Source organism: Lontra canadensis, unplaced genomic scaffold (assembly GCF_010015895.1).
Source record: "Lontra canadensis isolate GAN:19392208 unplaced genomic scaffold, GSC_riverotter_1.0 scaffold4, whole genome shotgun sequence".
NCBI lineage: Eukaryota > Metazoa > Chordata > Mammalia > Carnivora > Mustelidae > Lontra > Lontra canadensis.
The window spans coordinates 21,201,684-21,220,588 of record NW_022630998.1 but is presented as its reverse complement, the minus strand read 5'-3'; the positions used below and the strand labels follow the sequence as shown (position 1 = coordinate 21,220,588).

Genomic DNA, 18,905 nt, shown 5'->3' with positions numbered 1-18,905 from the left:
GATCATGACCTGAGCCAAAGGCAGACACTTAACTGGCTAAGCCACCCAGGCACCCCAATCCCAAATTACAATTCTAAGAATTTTTTCAAAAGGTAAATAACAGCAATGGAAAACTAAATATATTTTCTTTTCCTCTTAAAGTCTTCATGTAGGAGTATTTTAAAAATCACAAATATATTATATTAGGAAAATATAATCTGTTAAATTATGGGCAAAAGACCATATGAATAATTATTTCCCTGAAGGCCAATGACTATCCTTTTACCTACCTCATATGCAGTAAGCATGACAAGAACTCAATAAATAGATGTTAACTATCTATACCTCAAGAACAATAAGCACAACAGTAACAAAATTCTCATAAGAATCAAATAATGAGAAAATCCTAAACAGCTGGGATTTCAAAACAGGCCATGAAAAAAGTTTTACAACATGCAAATCTAACATTAGTAGAAGAAAATTCTACCCTTTTACCCACTGAAAAATACATCATGAAATTATGTATTGGCTGTGTCAACAGAAAATACATAGTCAACACTAGTTTTGAAATAATCTCCACTTGGTATGAAGTGAAGTCATTAGGGACTGAGTAGAAACAGTACAGGTATTTAAGCACCTATAATCCTGGTAGTATATATGGCAAAAAAATACACTACACAAACAAACACACACACACTTTTTTAACCATATTCAGATGTTGCTGTAAGTAACACATCACCTTTCTTAAAAGATATGATATATAACTAAGAGAGTAAAAGAATATATATGGGCTATAGATTGTTGTCTCTCATTGAGGTCTCTCTACTTTTAACATTGCTGGTTTGGTGGTTAAGATTCCATATTCTCACCAATACAGTCCAAATTCATATTACAGACATAGAGAAAATAAGTTAGTCAGGGGCTAATTTCCCCTACCCACAACTTTCCTATTGAGTTTCACCTACTTGCTAAAGCAACAAGGGGAAATTTAAAATTCCTCATATTACACATTACAGATGTTCATCAGAACTTTCAACTAGACAAGAAATGCCTTTGAAATATTTACACATAGGCGGGCAGGCAGACAAACACACAGACACAGAGACACAAAGAGACACACACACAGAGCTTTGTCTCCAGACAGAAATGTTACAGAAATGAAAGAAATCATATCTAGTGAGTGTTAGCAAATAAAGCAATGTTAAATAAAAGGTGTACTGAGTGTTGATATCTGATTACACTGGGTGTCTCCTCCCCACACTAATATGCTAGGGAAAATTTCCTACCAGAAGCTGCTGAATACGTAAGATAACTGACCTAAAATAGAGAAAAATGTGTTACCTGGGTTGCTTGTTAAAACACAACTATCCTGAGAATATTTATAGCACTGACAAAGCTACTATTAGTAGCTTCATCTTCCCTTAAAAGAATGATTACTACTATCACAAGTTTCCTAGTATATATTTATAGAAGGAAGCAAATAATTTATTAAACCAAGTTTTGGTTTTGAGGCAACAAACTTGGGAAAAGATAGTTTTACAATAGGATACATTAACTCCATCTCTAGTTATATTGGTATTTTTTCATTGGAGAGGCATGGCACTGTGTGAATATTATGACTCAAGCTTACTCATCTCAACTAAGAATGAATTAAATTTGTTAGAGTAAAAACCTGAAAGAGAACGTACATGCATGTAATTCTAGGTTGCCATTTTTAGAATAGGGTTTTTCTCCAAAGAGATTTTAAAAACATGTTTCCACATTATTCTATTTGTGCTATTCTCACTTTAGTGCTCTGGTAAGTTGGTTGCTAAATAGAAACAAGAAACAAACTCATTCTCAAATAGAAAGTCACATGTGATTTGACCATACTATAAGTTACAAAAAAATTTTTTTTGTCAAAATCTTGACTGCCAAAATATATTGAAAAATAGATACATGTACATGTGAAGAGACACTCAAATTTGTTTCCATCCCTATTGTCCTGTTCCAGTTACCATGAGAGATCAGAAAACTGATCGCATGGTAAGAAACCTATAGAAAGCGTCATTGTACCAAACTACCATTTTTCCCAGGAAAGTCCAGAAAATAAAGAAGAAAATTACAGGCTCTGCAGGACACATACAGTCTTCTCATTCTATAAGTAGCTTTCAGGCTGATAAGCCTTCAATGTTTTTCCCTACAGAAAAAAAAAATATTCTAAGAGAAAAGTCTCTCTGGCATACACAATCACAAAGTTATACAAGCCTGCAGATGGGTCTTTAATTACAAGCTACCATAGTGGTCACTCAGCCAGTACCCAAAGATGACAATGTGGACTGAAGAAAAGAGTGCTTTGAATCAAAGACAGGAGAACTGAGCTTTATTCTTAGCTCTGGATTTACTATATGGTCTTGGGTAAGTTACTTAAACTTTTCTGAGCCTTTGTCTTCTTTTTGTTCTATTTTATTTCATATGGAAAATAAGAGGTTATCAAAAAACTTTAATTACGGCTAAAGGACATCAAAGAACATGTGGATCTATACACAACTTCACAGATGAGGACAGTAAAGCAGAGAAACATGACCACTGACCGGTGATTAGATAAAAAAGTTTCCAACAGTCTTCAGGTCCAACACTTAAAAATTTATCTAAAAGGACAAATCACTATGTCAAGCTTTTTGACATGTTAGAGAAAATACATAAAAGGCAAAAAAGATAATCACCAAATTTAGGATGCTGATTATCTCTTCAAAAAGCCTTAAGGGTGGGTGCCTGTGTGGCTGGGTCAGTCAAGCATCCGTCTTCCGCTCAGGTCATGATCCTGGGAGGCCTGCTGGGATACAGCTCCATGTCAAGCCTGGACTCCCTGCTTAGTGGAGAGCCTGCTTAGTGGAGAGCCTGCTTCCCCTTCTCCCTCTGCCATCCCCCCCCCACCTCACTTGCACTCTGCGGCTTTATCTCTCTGTCAAATAAATAAGTAAAATCTTAAAAACAGAAAAAGAAGAAGAAGAAGAAGAGAAAGAAGAAGTTATCGTCTTAAGGGAATATGATCAAGAAGAGGTTCAGTTGCACTGGTAACATTTTATTTCTCAAACTGAGTCCAGAGTACAAAACTGTTTGTTTTTCTTTATATAGCACATTTTGTCTGAAATACCTTCTAATCATTTTTTTAAGTAACCACTAAAACATCTTTAACCAAAAACTGAATGAAATAAATGAAAACACTTCTTTGGAATGTTAAAGGTCAATGGAAATAGTGCATGGGTTTCAAACATTCTCCTGATGAGTTTAAAAGGTTAATATCACTATGATCCCCCAATATATGGGAAAAAAAAGAATGGTAGGCTGTAAATACGTTTATATAGGTGTTAGCATAACATACACACACACACACACACACACACACACACACATACATATAAAACTATTTCCAATTTCCAGCTTGGTAAAACATTAAAAGTACACAAACAGCACAAAAAACAAAATGAACTCTATTATTAGCAGCATGATTAAGCCACTTAAGAATACTGAGGTACCTAATAATTTGTACTCTAAACATCTGCCTAAGAAAACTACTTTCAAGAGTCACATCTGATAGCCTAGAGTATAATCCTCAGGGTTCTTTGTTTGTTTATACTGAGACTGCAGTGATTTACCTAAAGTAACCAGAGGCCTTTGTAAACTTCTACACAGAACCTACCTGTAAAAACTAAGTGCCTCTGAAATCTCTGAAATTTTCCAACAAGAAAGTATAGGTCATTCAGCAAAATATATTTACTGTATACTACCATAAAAGCTATTTAATTGTTATCATTATGATGCAGATATATAATGGAAACAGATGTTCCTTTTTCCTTTCAGCAAAGCACAGGAAAAGCATAAACTTGCTGATATTGCATGGACTACTATCATAGCACAATAGAGGAAAAAAGACATTAGCACATGACAATATTAGTTTTTACTACACAACTAATTGCATAAAAAGTATAACTTGAGATCATTAAATCAATATAATTTTCAGCACTACAGAAGGGAAACAAATAGATTTGTATAACCAGCCTATTTCACATCTGCAGATGAGAAAATACTTCTGAGAGACTAAGTACATGCAAAATGCTGCCACTGCTTTCAGAAGACAAGGAAAGAGTGTTGTTCTGTTTTCTTTGCTCGTGTAACATAAATTAGAATGCTGCTGCCTCTACACAGAAATTTTTTAAACAGTACCAGGATAAACTGGAAGAACCTTTCTGGAAAACAATCTGGCAATCAATATCAAGAACCTTAAAAAAAGTCTATACCCTCATCCAAGTAAATTCTTTTGTAATAATATATTATAAGGAAATAACCAGAGGGACGAGTAAGATTTATTTAAAATGTCATTCATCATAACTTTATTTATAATAATGGAAAATTAGAAATCTAACTCTCCAATGGTAGAACAATGATTAACTAAAATACACATGTTAAAACATTAAACAGTCAAAATAAATGACTTCAATAATAATTTTAATTATACAGGAAAAATTTCACTGTATAATGCCAACTGAAAAAAGCAGGATACAAAGTGGCATCCATCTATATATGTATAAGCAAAACATGTAAATGCTTGGAGGAAAAAGCAGAAATATGTACAAATGTCATTTTTAACTTTTATAAGTTATTATGAGCAAATACCAGTCTTTTAATCACAAAGCTATATTTTCATCAAACAATTAAACAATTCTCTTTCTCTAATACTCTATGTCCTTCTCCAAGGTTTCTAAAAATCTTTGCATCAAATAATCCTATACATATTTACAAATAAATTGATTTAAAGTTATGTTGCCATATTATTTGATCCTAAAATCTGACATACAAAGAAAAGTGTCTGTCAATCTCATAAACACATTTTTTTCTGAGTTAAATAAGATACTTACAAATTTGAGAAAATTTTTATGGTACAAATATTATAAGTACTTACTTAGAAACTATTAATAATGATGTGTTTTAAGTCACCAAGTCAAAGAAATTTTTCAATTAAAACTATTTCTAAACCAGATAAAGTAGCCTATTAATTGCTCTTCCCAATATGCCAATAAAAAGTTTGCCAAAGTTCTTATTAGGATTCCTGGTTTCATGATTCTATTTTTTACAAAAAAGAGCTGATTTGTCTTAGGCTATTACTGTCTATTACTTCTAGAAGTCTTGAGGAAAGGTGGGAAGCAGCAAATTCTGGCAATCTGCCTAAAGAGAAATCAATGAAACAAATTAATCCTTTGCAGGCTGCAATGACACAGTAATCCATCATTCAGAGCTCCTTTTATATACCAAATCAGAGAGCAGAGGAAAGAGCCCTGGGGGACATCACAGACAACAACTTACACCAACACTGGGAAAATACTGAGGAATCAGTTTATTTAAAGAGGATAGATTTCAGTTGATTGCGTATTTTGTCACATAACGATTTTTTCTTTCACAGCATAGTGAACCCAAGGCCCAATGACTTTATCTTCAGAATTCAGTACCACAAATATGCTAGCTGACATCAAAAGGGGATGGATGTTTTTAAATAATTAGCATCATTAATCAGCATAAACAAATACCTGGCTAGAGTAATATTACCTTTTCCATTTAAAATTCCAGGTGTTAAACACATTCCTTGTTTTCAGTAGGGACTAACTCTAAAATTCAGCCACTAATCTACAACTTAATTGACCCAATTCCTAGTAAACCGCATGTGAAGTATTTTTTTCACACATAACATGGAACCATTCACAATATACGTAATTTTCTAAGTATTCTGTTAAGTTTAAAGACTTGCAAATTTTAATTTCATCTCCAGCCACAGAAGTTCCAACAGTAAATCAGACTATAAATAACTTGTTTTGAAATAATAAACAGTTCTTTAGCTTTTAATATCATCGACAATGCTGAAAGATAAAATCAAAAGTGGTTTCTTTTTAAAAAATAAACTTATATCAATGTACAATACATTCACACAGAGTATATTTATTTACACATACAAAAGAACATCTAAATTCACTCATGCCTATGTAGAAACTTACACACCTGAGTATGTCTTACTAGAGTAATGCATTCTGAGTGGAATTATACTACCTAGATGAAAACTAAGGACAAAAAACGATAAAGCCACAATATATTACTATTGTCAAACATGTATCATTTTTGTGGTTAAATGTGAGATGTAAAAGAAAAGAATTTCCAAGAAATATACAAAACAAAACCAAAAAACCTGTCACAATGGTCCCTGAAATGTTAGAACCCAGAATACCTAAACACAGATGCAAAATAGAAAAAGGTTAAATAAATGCTACCTCGTCAGTTTTTGAGTGGCATCTTCGATTCTGCAGTCCACGGCCATGTGATTGCAATTCCTGGCCATGCTGATACATTTTTAATTCAATACATGGATCTAGTATTTATTGATTTAATAAGGTTAGGGTACTACATTGTTGCTGCTACTGATGAACTGTCAGCAATTCAATCAAGTAAAATCTTACAGAGGAATATATATTTTAGGGGAGAGAGAGACAATAGCTATGTAAATGTAATCCCTGCACTACATATGGTAGTGGCAAGAGCAAAGCCCCTTTCTTTCCCAGTCTGCTTTGAGCTCCAGACATTTGCTTTTACTAAAGATGTTGGCCGCCAACTGATTGTCGTTACAGTGAAGAGACTGCAGCAAAGCCTTGCAGGTACACCTTCAAAATTAGGGAAAGTGATGATTTATCTCCCAGTTTCCACCCTCTGGCCTCTCTTCATAGGTTCTGAGGCATGTACACATGCAAGAACATACACATGCACACACACACACACCCAAAGACCTGAGCCCTTACCTTGTCACCTAACAGACCTTAAAGGAGCCTTCAGTGATTTCTCTCTCTGGACCCTAACACTGTCTACAGCTACATTAGAAGGCAGGTGTACATAAAAGAAGGGAGAAAACTCACTTTCTCAAAAGCAGCTCTGCCAAAATACAACCAAAGGAGACAGACTTTAAAGGCTATGTGGAAGTAAGGAGGTATTACAAGATCCAGAATCAGAAAAGAGGAGAAAAATCCACCAGAGTTGCTGAAACACTTGGGGACTATTAGAAAGCTTTTTGCACCACTGTGCTACCCTGCTTGTGGGCTTATTTTCCCAACGTAGACACCTGGGAAGCATGTTGTCCTCCAGCTTTTCCCTGACTTTGAAGAAATGGATAATCTAAGGAGTGGTGCTGCTGCTGGGGTCAGTAAAACTATGCTAATTGGTGAACCTAATTGCTTCAAGCAGTCCTGCCTCTAAACAGGGAGAACAGAGTTGATGGAGTCAGTCTGTTCCTAATAAAATGAAGAAGCACTGAATTAAATTCCCAAGGAAGGCACTATAAAAGTTTCCACAGTGTAACCAAATGACTTCACCTATGCTATTACCCCTAAGATGACATCTTTGAAAGAAAGCAGAGCCCAGTCAGGCTCCATATTCATAAATTGGCTGAGCTTAGGCCAGTGAATCTGGATTGATTTAAAAAGGCTTTTTCATCCTTCCAATCAAATGAAGTCACTGTTAATTAGATACTTTCTGTTAACAATGTCACTCTTCTCCACATTACCTGCTCACACTCGCAGCGCCTCTAGTGCAACATCTGGAGTACCGGTTCCCCTGCAATCAGTCCTCACAAGTTTGGCTGGACGGTGGTGGTATTTCCGTTTCTCAATCCCTGTCTGAAGGAACATACTATTCAGCGTACTGATGGCAAGATACATACCAACTCTCTAATTTGCGAGATTATAAAACAATCCCTAGGAAAGCTCTCCAGATACGGTTCCCCCAAAGTTTTTTTTTTTTTAATGAACTACACAATGGTTTTTCCGTACAGTTCCCGCCTTGTAGTAGTAGATGTTTTCAAAAATACCAAAGGCCACAAAGTTAACTCCTACTGACTTTTCAGCTTTTTAAGGCCGAGCTCCTCCTTAAACTAAAAAACCGGGTTTGAGGTTTCCTAGCCGCGCCCCGAGCCTTGCTCCTTACCCCCCTCAGCCCAACACCTGAAGAGGACTAGGTGCCCAAGGCAGGGCCAACTGTCAGACAGCTGCGGAGCCCCGGAACACGGCAAAGGCTCAGGGCGCTCGAGGCAGGGAAGGGCAAAAAAGCGTAATGGGGACGACTGCAAAGGCGGTCTCTTTCGACGGTGAGTCTCTAAACTTCACAAAATTGGGCCAAAAGCCGGCTCACACTCCCTCTGGCCCATACCAAGAAGTGGGCTGCACCGACCCCGGGATACAAACTGCCAGCGCCGACCGAGGGCGTGGGCCTGGGGTTCCAAAGGCTGCGCCTCGCCGGTCGAGCCTGGTTTCCTTTATCAAATCTTACCCCGCGCAGGCCCAGGACTTTGTCACTCCGGCCAGCTCCGGGGGTAAGGGCCTTCAGCACCGGCGAGAGCGCGACCCCTGCCCTACCGCGAGGTCCTGGCGCGCAGATCCCACGAACCCGGATCCTCGCCGCGCGGAGCGACACGCTTGCGTCGAACGACCGGAAGCCAATCCTGCGAATGAGGCTTCGTGCCCGGATGTGGGCCTCGCTTCCGGGAACTGCTCGGGCCGGGCTCGTAGTCAGGGCCTGGGATCCCGGGCTTCGAGGGAGGCAGTGGGAGGGGCCCCGGGGCCCTACTTGGGAGCCAGGTTCGCAGAGGGCAGGATTCGTTCGCAAGGGAGAGCCCTTGTGGGGTGAGAAGTGTGAGGAGACACACGGGAGTAAGGGCCCTTGACTGAGACGTGCATGGCGCGGCCTTGGGCCGTAAGCCTCCCGGCCGCCCTCAGGGCCCACACCGCTCAGGGCCCACGCTGATCCTAGGGCTTGGGCCGACAAGAGGCCGCCACAGGCAATTCACGACCCTGGCAGTGCAGAGGCAGCAGGCCTTCAGGAAAGCCTCAGGGACCTGCCGCCTGATCCTGGGCAGGGAGCTCCTGAGCGAGGGTGGCCGGCCGGGGCGTGAACCTGCACCCGGGACCCTGTCCCTGGCTCTGAGGCGCCCAAGGATCTTGGACACCACGGCCTTGGAATCCTCCCCTGCTGGGAAGACAGAAGGGCGAGGGTGGGGGGTCCACAGCCAAGCGACAGTGAGCCTTCATTTCCTAGACATCACAGAGGGCAGAACTACACTGGATGAGAGTAGACAGTCACGGTGGAAGGACAGAACCATAACGAGACAGGCACACTCTGGGAGTTGGGACTCTTAATTACATTTCTTCAAATCTTTGACCCCAAAGCTTCGCCGGTGACAACGTACGCCTTCTCCGCAAGAGGGTTTGGGGAAATTAACTTTCCTGGGACTCTTTCATCCCTCATATGTGGGCTCAGGGAGGAAGGCAGACAATAGCAGTCGCCGAAACACCTGCGATCTCTCAATATAATGAAATCTGGACAATAATTGGAGTTGTTTCTCCTTCCGATTCCAGAGGGAGCTCAAACCTGCAGCATCAAGGTTATCCTTCTCCAAAGAGTAAAACAAGATACTCGCAAAATCTGCTAGGGACACAGCCGCCCGCACCTGAAGGGCGTTCCCCCTCGCAAACGGAAACAGCGATCTGATTTTTTTTTTTTTTTCCCATTCTAGCGCCTGGAGGGAAACTAAGTTGGCTGTCTCTGTGTAGTACAATCCTTTGACCCTCAGGAGATTAAACTAGAACTGAGCAAAGAGAAAAGCGAGGTGCTGGGGAGAGAGTGGTGGGCAGAAGTCTGGTAAAGGTGCTAAGAAAGAACTGCTCTGACCCGGCGGCGGGACCCAGCGCTGCTAAATCCCGGGACTCCCGACCCCAGGGCTCTGAGCAAACCCGGCAAAAAATATGGCCACGTGCTTTGGCTCTGCGGTTTGGAGCCACACACACACACACACACACACACACACACACACACACAGCGGCATTTGTCTTTTTCTCTTGGTCCTGGGGTCCCTCTCAGGTTGTTCTGACAGCGGAACCCCACGAGTAACCCCCGAGCTCGGCCACTTGACCACTTGGCTCATGCTGAACGAGGGGTAACTCTAGAGAGGGCAAAACAAACTGCTTGCCGTATGGGGGGGACCCAGTCTCGCGCAGAGGAAGGGCTGGTAGAGCGACAGAGCCCAGGGAGTAGCGGCCGAGGCGCTCCTCTCGCACACCCGCCTTTCACCCTGAGCTCTCCCCGGCTCCTTGTCACGCCCCGCTCTCCGGGGCCAGGCGACAACCCCTTGACAGCCCGAGCTCCGCGCCCTGGTGGCTCCCAGGTGCCCCACCCTGAGAGCCAGGGCTCACCCGTAACTGAAGCCTCTAAATACGAACGGCACAAGCGCCGCTTTTCCTGCATCCAGACCCGCGCCTTAAACTCCCACCTAGCAATGACTCGCCGATGTTTGGGGTGGTGGTTGTTCTTTTAAAAGTATGTTAAAGGATCACTGGCGTCTCCCTGTCAAGACATTACGCCTTTATCCCCATCAATTAACCACACCTCCGAGGGCTGTTTTTAAGAACTAAATTGAGCTGCAGAAGTAGATATACACTTTCAGGCAGATGTTGTCATCGCCCGCATAGATAAACGGCCGGCGGGGCCAGCCCCGCAGGTTCAGCAGCTGCCCGAGCCGCGCTGGACCACGCTAAGCACTCGCAGCTGCGGGACTGGAAGCGGGGTCCCCAACCTACGTTGCGCTACTGCGCGGAGCCTGCAAGAACCGGGAGGGCCCTAGCTCTCGGACCTAAAGCGTTGTGCACGTCAGGGGCAAGTGTGTCCAGAGTTGTGCCAGGGAAAACGCCGAAATACGAGCCTTGCGTTTTTGCGCAGAGAAGTAAAGTGGAGAATGTTAGCAAAGCCGGAGCTCCCCGCCGGAAGAGGGGCGTGGAAGACAAGAGGACAAAATAATGAGTTTGGCTGGCAGCCGTCCTCCGGCAAACCTCACCTCCTTTTCCCGCCACTGTAGCCTCCTTCCTCCTTGTAGCAGACCCCCTTGTGGAGGAAGGCGCAGTGTTGTATAGGGATGCTAGATACGGAAATAGGGAAGCCGGGACAGAAACGTCGCATTTAGGACAAAGGGGTTCACTAGGGACCGCCGCGGGCTTCCGCACAGACGTGTTTTTCCACTCTTTCTCAGCCCCAATCACTCCCCAGGACTTGGGGCAAGGCTGTCGCACGCAGCTGGGAGGCCCCGAGGGCTGAAGTTAGGAGGGAATAGGGGACGTGGCCCTCACTGCAGTTGCAGAGCTTTCCTCCCGAGAGTGACCACAATAAATTTAGCCAAGGCTAAAGGAGATTAATTTCCCAGCATAATCCAATTAAAAGATTTCTAAAGTAATCTTTTGCGAAAATGAAAAAAAAAAAGTGCGCGGAGAAAGAGGGGACTGGTTCTGATGACAGTGATTTATAACGTCGGCACAGCTGCGCTGGTCCCTGGCTCTCAGGCACGCGATTTGACCAGAGCATCCCGTTGGTGCCGCCAGTCCAAACCCTCGCCTTTCTGAAAGACAGCCATCCATCACCCCAACCTGGGCTGGGGTTGCTTACAACAACCATAGACTTTTTTAAGTGCTATTAGATTTATGGTCTCTTTTTCGACGCCCATCCAGAGTAATTAGCACATATGTTCTAAATAGATGATAGTTTTGTGAGCAATAAAGCAATTACCCATCGTTGGAGCTGACAGTTCCTCCAACTAAACTCCAACCAGCAGCTAATTGGAAAAGTCATTTCAGCTCCATTGTCTGCAATTAGTCCTGCTAAACTACTACACCCCAACTAGCTGGTTTGAGGTTAATTTATTCAGTGTTGTATTTGCAGGAACGAGGCACTGGCACGAAGGGACTTGCCTTTTGCCCCTCCAGACTGCACCCTGGAACTAGAGAAGCAGGTGGGAGTGAGAGGCCAATATTTGGGGGCCAGAATAATTCCCAGAGGAGGAAGTGCCTGGCTGCTTCAGCTTCAAGGTCAGTGTCCAGTTCACTGAACAAGGCAATTAGAAAAGGCCATTGTTTCTCCTACTGGGTAGTAAAAAGTGCTCAGTGTGTGTTACCAAAACCTTGGTTAAAAGTTAGCATGGAAGAGGCAACTAGATCCTGAGCTCACCTTTCCTCCCGCACAGCCAGTCCTGACCCTGAGCTACCAAACTGTCATCAATAGATAAATGTGGACTCAAATCCACCAAAAGAGCAAAATTCTGCACCCCCACTGAGGAGAGGGAGCTTCCAGTTCTTGGAGTAATTCAGAGAAAGAAAAGACTAGAAAAGTCAGGAAGCCCTGCTCTTGCCTTCAGCATCTCTGAACACAAAGTCACTTCACCCTCGATACTGGGCTTTCTCCTTGACTTTTTCCTTTCTTTCTTTTTTTCTTTTCTTTCCTTATCCTTTTTCTTCTTTCCTTTCTAAACTTAAGCCCAGTGAATCCAATACTTGTGCACAGTGAGTGGAAAAAATGTGTTAAACGTCGGTTTGACGCCCCACCGGAGCTTCCAAATATCCAGCGGCTGGGATTCTTCTACTTAATTTAATCTTTATTAGACAGGGCGGCTCCTACCCTCCTATCCACCAGGAAACACCAGGAAACGGATCTGTTGGGGTTCAGAACTGAGGACGGTAAAGGAGAGGAGTTAAAGAGGATTAATCCTCTCCCTCCCAACCTCGAACTTTGGAACTTCGATCTCCTGTAGACTAGGGTAGAGAGGAGGGGTTCAAGGTCCCAGATCTGACAGCGAAGGGTCTCTGCAGTCTGTAACAGGGGGAAGGGAGGCTGGCAGGTTGAGATGGAAACTTGTAGCCCTGGTAACCATGTATTCCTCTACAGGAATTTACAGCAAAGTGACCCAGGCTCTGGGAGAAATGCGAATTTTACTTGAAAGAACATGGGGGGAGGCGGGGAGTGCGGAGAGCTTCTTAGGAGGTAAAGTCCAGTGTTTTCAGTCTTAGAAATCAAATGTCCTTTTCTGGGTAGTCATTTATACTTCAGCTGTGGACTGTTTCTCCTTTTTAAAGCAACTGTAATCCTTAAGGAAGACAAATTAAGTGGTATTTTAGTTAGCATATAAAACTTAACTAAAATAATTCTCATTTCAAAGCAAATTGCAATCACTTGTTCAGTTTCAAAGGTTTGGAGGTATGTATCTATAGCAAGAAAAACTTTTAAATTGCCTAATGTCAGGCTCTTGTTTTCCACTTATTTATTGTGTTTTAACCAATTTAATTCCAAGAAAGACTGAAAATAAAAAATTCTGGGGAGAAATTGAAAGCAATGGTCTTGCTTTACCCCATCTCCTCTCACCTGTCATACAGTCTCTACCTTCTGAAAAGAAATCCTCCCATTAGTGTGACTTCCAGTTGAAAACAGAAAGGAAATAAGATGTTTTCACTAAAAAGCTGTCCACCGTGCTCTCAACTATTTGCTTTCTTTGGGGGGACTTCAATATGACATCTCAGAGTTCGGGGGCAAGAAAAAGCTGAAGGAAGAGTCAGCTGAAAAAATCACCAGGACTTGGTAGAGAATCCTCATGTGGGTGTGGGTGTGTGAAGGCAAAATAACCACCCAAACCTTTCCTCCAGAGTGTAGAAGAAAATTTTATGTATATATCTATGCACTCAGAAAAATCTTTAAGCACAAGTGTGCAGAAATGTCATCCTATGTAACCTCGGCTAACTATCCACACACGTAGATTCACTTCTGGAGTAAAGGCATTTCACTGCCCCTATAGCTTCTTTCCATTTAAGAGCGATTAGATGGTGTCTATTCAAAGTTGCTGATCCATAGAGAAAATAAGAGCAGATAAAAGGAGATTTCAAGAGACCTCCTCGTCCCTTTCACACCAACCTGAGCCCTAGAATAGCCAAGGATCAACTAACACAAAAGCCCTTTCCTTTTTCTTTTCAGCTTCAGAAGATTTCCTGCAAAGGGTTAACAATAAAACAGAACTATCCTCAAGTTTGTTAGATCATGCTTTCCGAATACTTTATTAACTCCTCCCATAGTTGGGCTAGGTTTATTATTCACCTCTGAAACAGGTAAATAAAATATACATAGCATAACAGAGGGCATTATTATTTACTGCCCCATGTGGTTTGTATCAGTGGTGTGTACTATGCTCATACTTTTTCATTTAAACTTTACCTAACCCTCCCTCACTGATGGAGGACACTGTAATAAACATATCTTTCCACTGACAATTTAGAAGTTAATGTTAGCTTTATTATTTAGACCAAACTTCTAATAGGTAAATACTATTGTAATATGACCATAGTTACCAATAGATCTGCTGGCTTTGTGAGTCAACACTTTTTCACTAGTTTATTTTATAGGCCATTCAGAAAGTGACATCAAGGAATTAAACATTAATATGTTTAATCTGACTTGAATCAGTTACAACTCAGATCTACTCTGATGGGCTAATTCTGCAGTAAAAGAAATAGGTGCCCTGACAGGTAACTATGAAGAGAAATTATTATATGGTTTAGCAGATTGTATTGTCAGGGAACTTTAACAAGCTTCCAAGTCATTTCAAAATTCCAACTTTTCATCCAAACACAACCCATTTTCCCCCAGGAAAAAGAACCACGCAGTTATTCTTCACTCCAGCCCAGCATTTAAAATAAAGAAATACACTCTGCGGCATGAACGTCTCCAGTTCTTTCCTTCTTTTGCATAAATGCATTTAGATAGCTAAGGCTTGATTTTTACAAAAAGTAAATATTTGGCCTTGGCTTCTCTAGTGTGCTAGGGATGATTGTCACTTTTCCTCTGACAAAAGGCTTGGATTTGCATCCAAAGGTCAGCAATTGCTCTCCTGCCATCCTCCCGTGGCGAGTCCGGGCCCTCTAACTGGAGGCCCAAGCAGAAAGGGGAAACTGCTTCCTTTATCTCTCCTTCCAAAACACGTGCTTTAAATGGCTGGTTTGTGATGGAAACTAAACAGTTTTCTAAGGTAATGCACTTATCACTGGGTGTTTTGACCCAAAGGTGACAAAGAAAAAATGCCTACTAGAAGGATAGTGAATACCCAAGCCTCCTGATCCATGGTTCAACTCATGGGCAGGCTAATAGCAGACAGTCCTGCAGAAGCCCAGCTCCCGATTTGGCCTTTCCATCCTTGTTTTCATTTTAACAAAGGCAGAACTTTTTACAACCGGGCAGCCACAATACAGACTGAGTTCAGTCTTGTGAGGAGGGATTTCTGACACAGGCAGGGGCCTTTGTTTGTTTGTTTGGGTTTTCATTTTGACTTCTTAATAATCATGAAACATTGGGCAGGCATTCCTGTGCCTCTCTCCTCCCTCTTCTTCAGAGTACCATTCTAACGACCATTTTAAATATATCTTCTTCAACTGTGTTCTTCCTGGGCTTAATCTCATGCCAAGGGAGACTAATTGATTCGGCACCTTTAAAACAAGCTCTTTGGGAAAGGTCTGCAGTAAGAGCAGAAGAACTGACCTTTCTCCCAGTGAGTGCTGGCATGTTCATCTCTCCAGATGGGTGTGATAAAACAGGGTTATTTCTGTGCTCTCGTCTCTCTAAACAGAAAAATATCACTTTTAACAATTTAAGGGGTAGGGGAAAGGTATAGGAGATAACTTTCTACATATTTCTGGTCATTTGTAGGGTCTCATCACCCTTGAACTAGATGTAGAAAATGTTCTCGCAAGGCCACCTTTGTTTAGTGAGATTTACCAAAAAGCCAAAATGAATGATTTGGTGAGTTTTGGAAGAGTAAAATACCGATCAAAAAGGTCATAGGATTAATGAAGAATGATTTGGCCTTCCTGGAAAGAAAGATTTAGGGTAGGAGGATGTTAATCGGCTAGAAAGTCTGCTTGGATCCAGATTCTTGGGCCAGGAATGCAAGTCAATGAAGTATATGCAGCCACCAATCTCTGCTTCACTCCTTCTCCCCCAGGTCATAACTGTTTACTGGCTATCCAGCTAGGAGAGATCAAGCGTTTTGTGGAAGATCTCTTAAAAAGTAATTAAGGCTGAGCCACAATGCTAGCAAACCACAAAGGAAATTGTAAGCTTACAGCCCAAATCCTCCTTCCCAAGCCGAGGGGTAACTTCTCATCTCTTAGCAGAACAACACTGGAGATTGTGTGCACTGAATAGGCTTGTGGAGACCAGACTGTCAGAGGAAGCCTTCAGAAAGGATGTTGGGGAGCCTAGAACCTGGTGAGTCTTTTCCCATACCTGGATGGGCCTCACCAGGAGAAAGAGACCTTGGAGAGGACCCAGTATATATGGCCACTGGGATGGCAGTCTCAAGTAGGGTATTGAGGCAAGGGCCACGTGCACATACTTAGACCTAGCAACCAAGGTTAACGGCTGAGGTGAGAAAGGAGGGAAAGAGATCTGGAGGAGTGAAATAAGGGTGGATGCTGCAACTGTGTTTTCTTCTCCTGAAGCTGAGTGTGCCCAGACACTTGGGTGGACTATCAGTTGGGGGACCTACATGTTCCCACAAAATACGATCATTTTTCTGTTCTACCCAACAACAACAGATATCTTATGTCCTGGTTGAGTGTGGGATGCATAAGGCCCCAGGACCAGTGTGCCAAGTTGAACCAGTAACAAAGGACAGCCTCACAGAGAGAAAGCAGAGCTGCCCATGGACCTGAGCTGACCCCTCGCCCCCGTCGCTCCATGGAAGCCATTTTGCTAGGACTGAGGCTGTGAGCACAAGTGGAGGCACACCCACAGAGTGTGCAAACGCGGTAGGGAACACAAGGTCCGTAAGAAGAACAGCAACCTGAGCTCCGCCTGCGCTAGAGGAGTCCCAGAGGAGGACAGCACTTTTCCTCGAAAAAACTCAGTTTCTTCCTGCCTGCCCCCTCTTGAGACAGAAATGTAGCACACAGGACCGGCGGAGGGGCTATCTGTCCCCTGCTCCGAAAAGCCGAGAGTTTCCACTGCTGTGGGCGCCACCACCAACAGCCCCCATCTTCTAGACTAGGGCCGGGTGCAGCATCCCTTCTTCCCTTCCTTCTGGAGGAGCGGGTGGCTTCGCCTGAAGCCTCGAGGGCCCCAACTGTCCCCACCCCCAGGGTCTCTCTCAAATTTGGAAGCTCAGGGTGGGGGCTAGAGGAAAGAGCCCACAGTGAGGGCGAATAGGTTCCGCCGCTCCCGGGAAGTCTCGGCTCATCCACGCACCCTGCCTTCCTTCTTGCCTGCGTGGCCGGACCAAGGCCAGCCTTGCCCGACTGGCTGACTCTCTAGACCTTCTAGACCCCGGGCGCGGCCCCGGGCGTCGACTACCCCCGCCCCCTGCGCCAGCCCTGCGCGCCCTCTGACGCAAACGCGCGCCCCTGCCCAGCTCAGAGGAAAGCGCTCTTGTAGGTTTTAATTGAGGCTCTTCCTTTCACACACACCCCCTCCGTGCCCACCCCTGGGAGGTGACCCCTCCCCGCCCCAGCCCTCGTGCAGCGGCGCGAGGAGTATGCCTGGGCTGCGGGGCGGGAGATCTGATGCTCTGTCGCCGCCGCCGCCCCGGGTTCTCCACTGGGGAGAGCGTCTTGGTGTCCCTTTTAATCCGCTGACATTATCGCCCACATCAAAGAGGCAGCCATCGATCGCGTTACATTAGGGGATCCCGTTACACACGGCGCCCGCAGGTGGGCGGCAGGAGCCGAGCTCGTAAGGCTCTGGCCGGAGCCAGGCTAGGCGCGGGCAACAGGGCCAGCCCAGCCAGACTCAGCAGCCGGTTCCACCGCGGTTCGGGCTCTGCACCAGCGGGACCGCTGAGCGCTTGTTAAACGCCCGCCCCTCCTCTGCCACAGGGCTGGAGGCCCGGCATCAGTCGCCCACTGGTTGGAGGCGGGGGGCGGGGGGTAGAGGGTAGAGGATGGGGGTGGGGAGACCTGTTTTGAATTTGGACTGACGCTTGGCTGACACGATCCACAGCTCTAGGAGGGCGCGGTGGCCGCGGTCCCTGCCTCCGCGCGGTGCGGGACAGAGGCTGGGTGAGGGTAGCCCCTGAGCAGGCCCCGCGGAAAGTTCTCCTCATCCCGCCCTGGTTGCCTGCACTACGGCCCTGGCCTACAGAGGCCAAGAGAGCCAACCTCCCTACCTGTCCGCGCTGCCAGCCCCGAGTTCAAAAGAAACGATAATCATTGCGTTACTTGCCTGGTGGGGAAGGATTTAGCCAAGTCTCGCTTCTGGTGCCCACGACTCACGGTCCAGGGTCCGAGGGTGGCTGGGCCCGCAGACCCGGCGTCCGGCGGGCCTCCGGTTCCCTGGCGCTCGCTTTCGCCTCCTCTTCCACTCGCTCCGTCTCTCTCCACGTTCTCTTTCCTTCTCCTTGTCTCCCTCTCTCTGCCTGCTTCCTCTGCCCTCGACTGCCTGCCTCTGTACTATATGGGGAGTAAAATTTAGAATTTATATATAGAAAGCTTGTTCTCTTTTTCCTTTCTCTTTTAAATCTTTTCTCCCTTCTTTCTTTCTCCCCCCCCTTTTTTTTTGTCTTTTAATCGTGTTCATTTCCCCCATTTTAATTGACCAGGAGACGTGAGAGCATTTATTTGGGGAGGGGGCCGAGGGCAAGGAGCCCCTGCCTGCCCCAGTCGCCTCCTCTCCGTCAGCTGCGTACAATGGGCCGCCGCTTGCAGAGTGCATTGACTGTCTCTCCATTATTCGAGCTGGAGGGGCTGTGGGGCAGGCACGGAAAAGGCTTTATTCTGCTCTTTAAAATCATCGCTAGTCACTAAGCGGTCGCTGACTCCCGACTTGTAGGCTGGAGAGACCGGGGAAGCGCAAAACGCACCCCAAACACGCAGCGCTTCCCAAACCCCTCCCTGGCGAAATTTAAAGTGAGAACGAGTATTAAAAAACAAACCCTACCTCTGTCAATACAGCGTGGCCATTTACACCCACCTTTACCTGAGGGCGTGTTGAGGATCGGGATGCTGGAGCAGAGACAAACTTTTACGCTCTCCCGAGTCGAGGGGCGGGCGGGCGAGCGGGGCTCCCACCCC

At 44.5% G+C, this 18,905-nt stretch overlaps 1 pseudogene; it reads right to left on the bottom strand.

The window, feature by feature from the left end:
- Positions 1-15,460, bottom strand: part of LOC116860424 — a 32,905-nt pseudogene extending 17,445 nt beyond the window's left edge.
- Between the last annotated feature and the right edge of the window lie 3,445 nt (positions 15,461-18,905).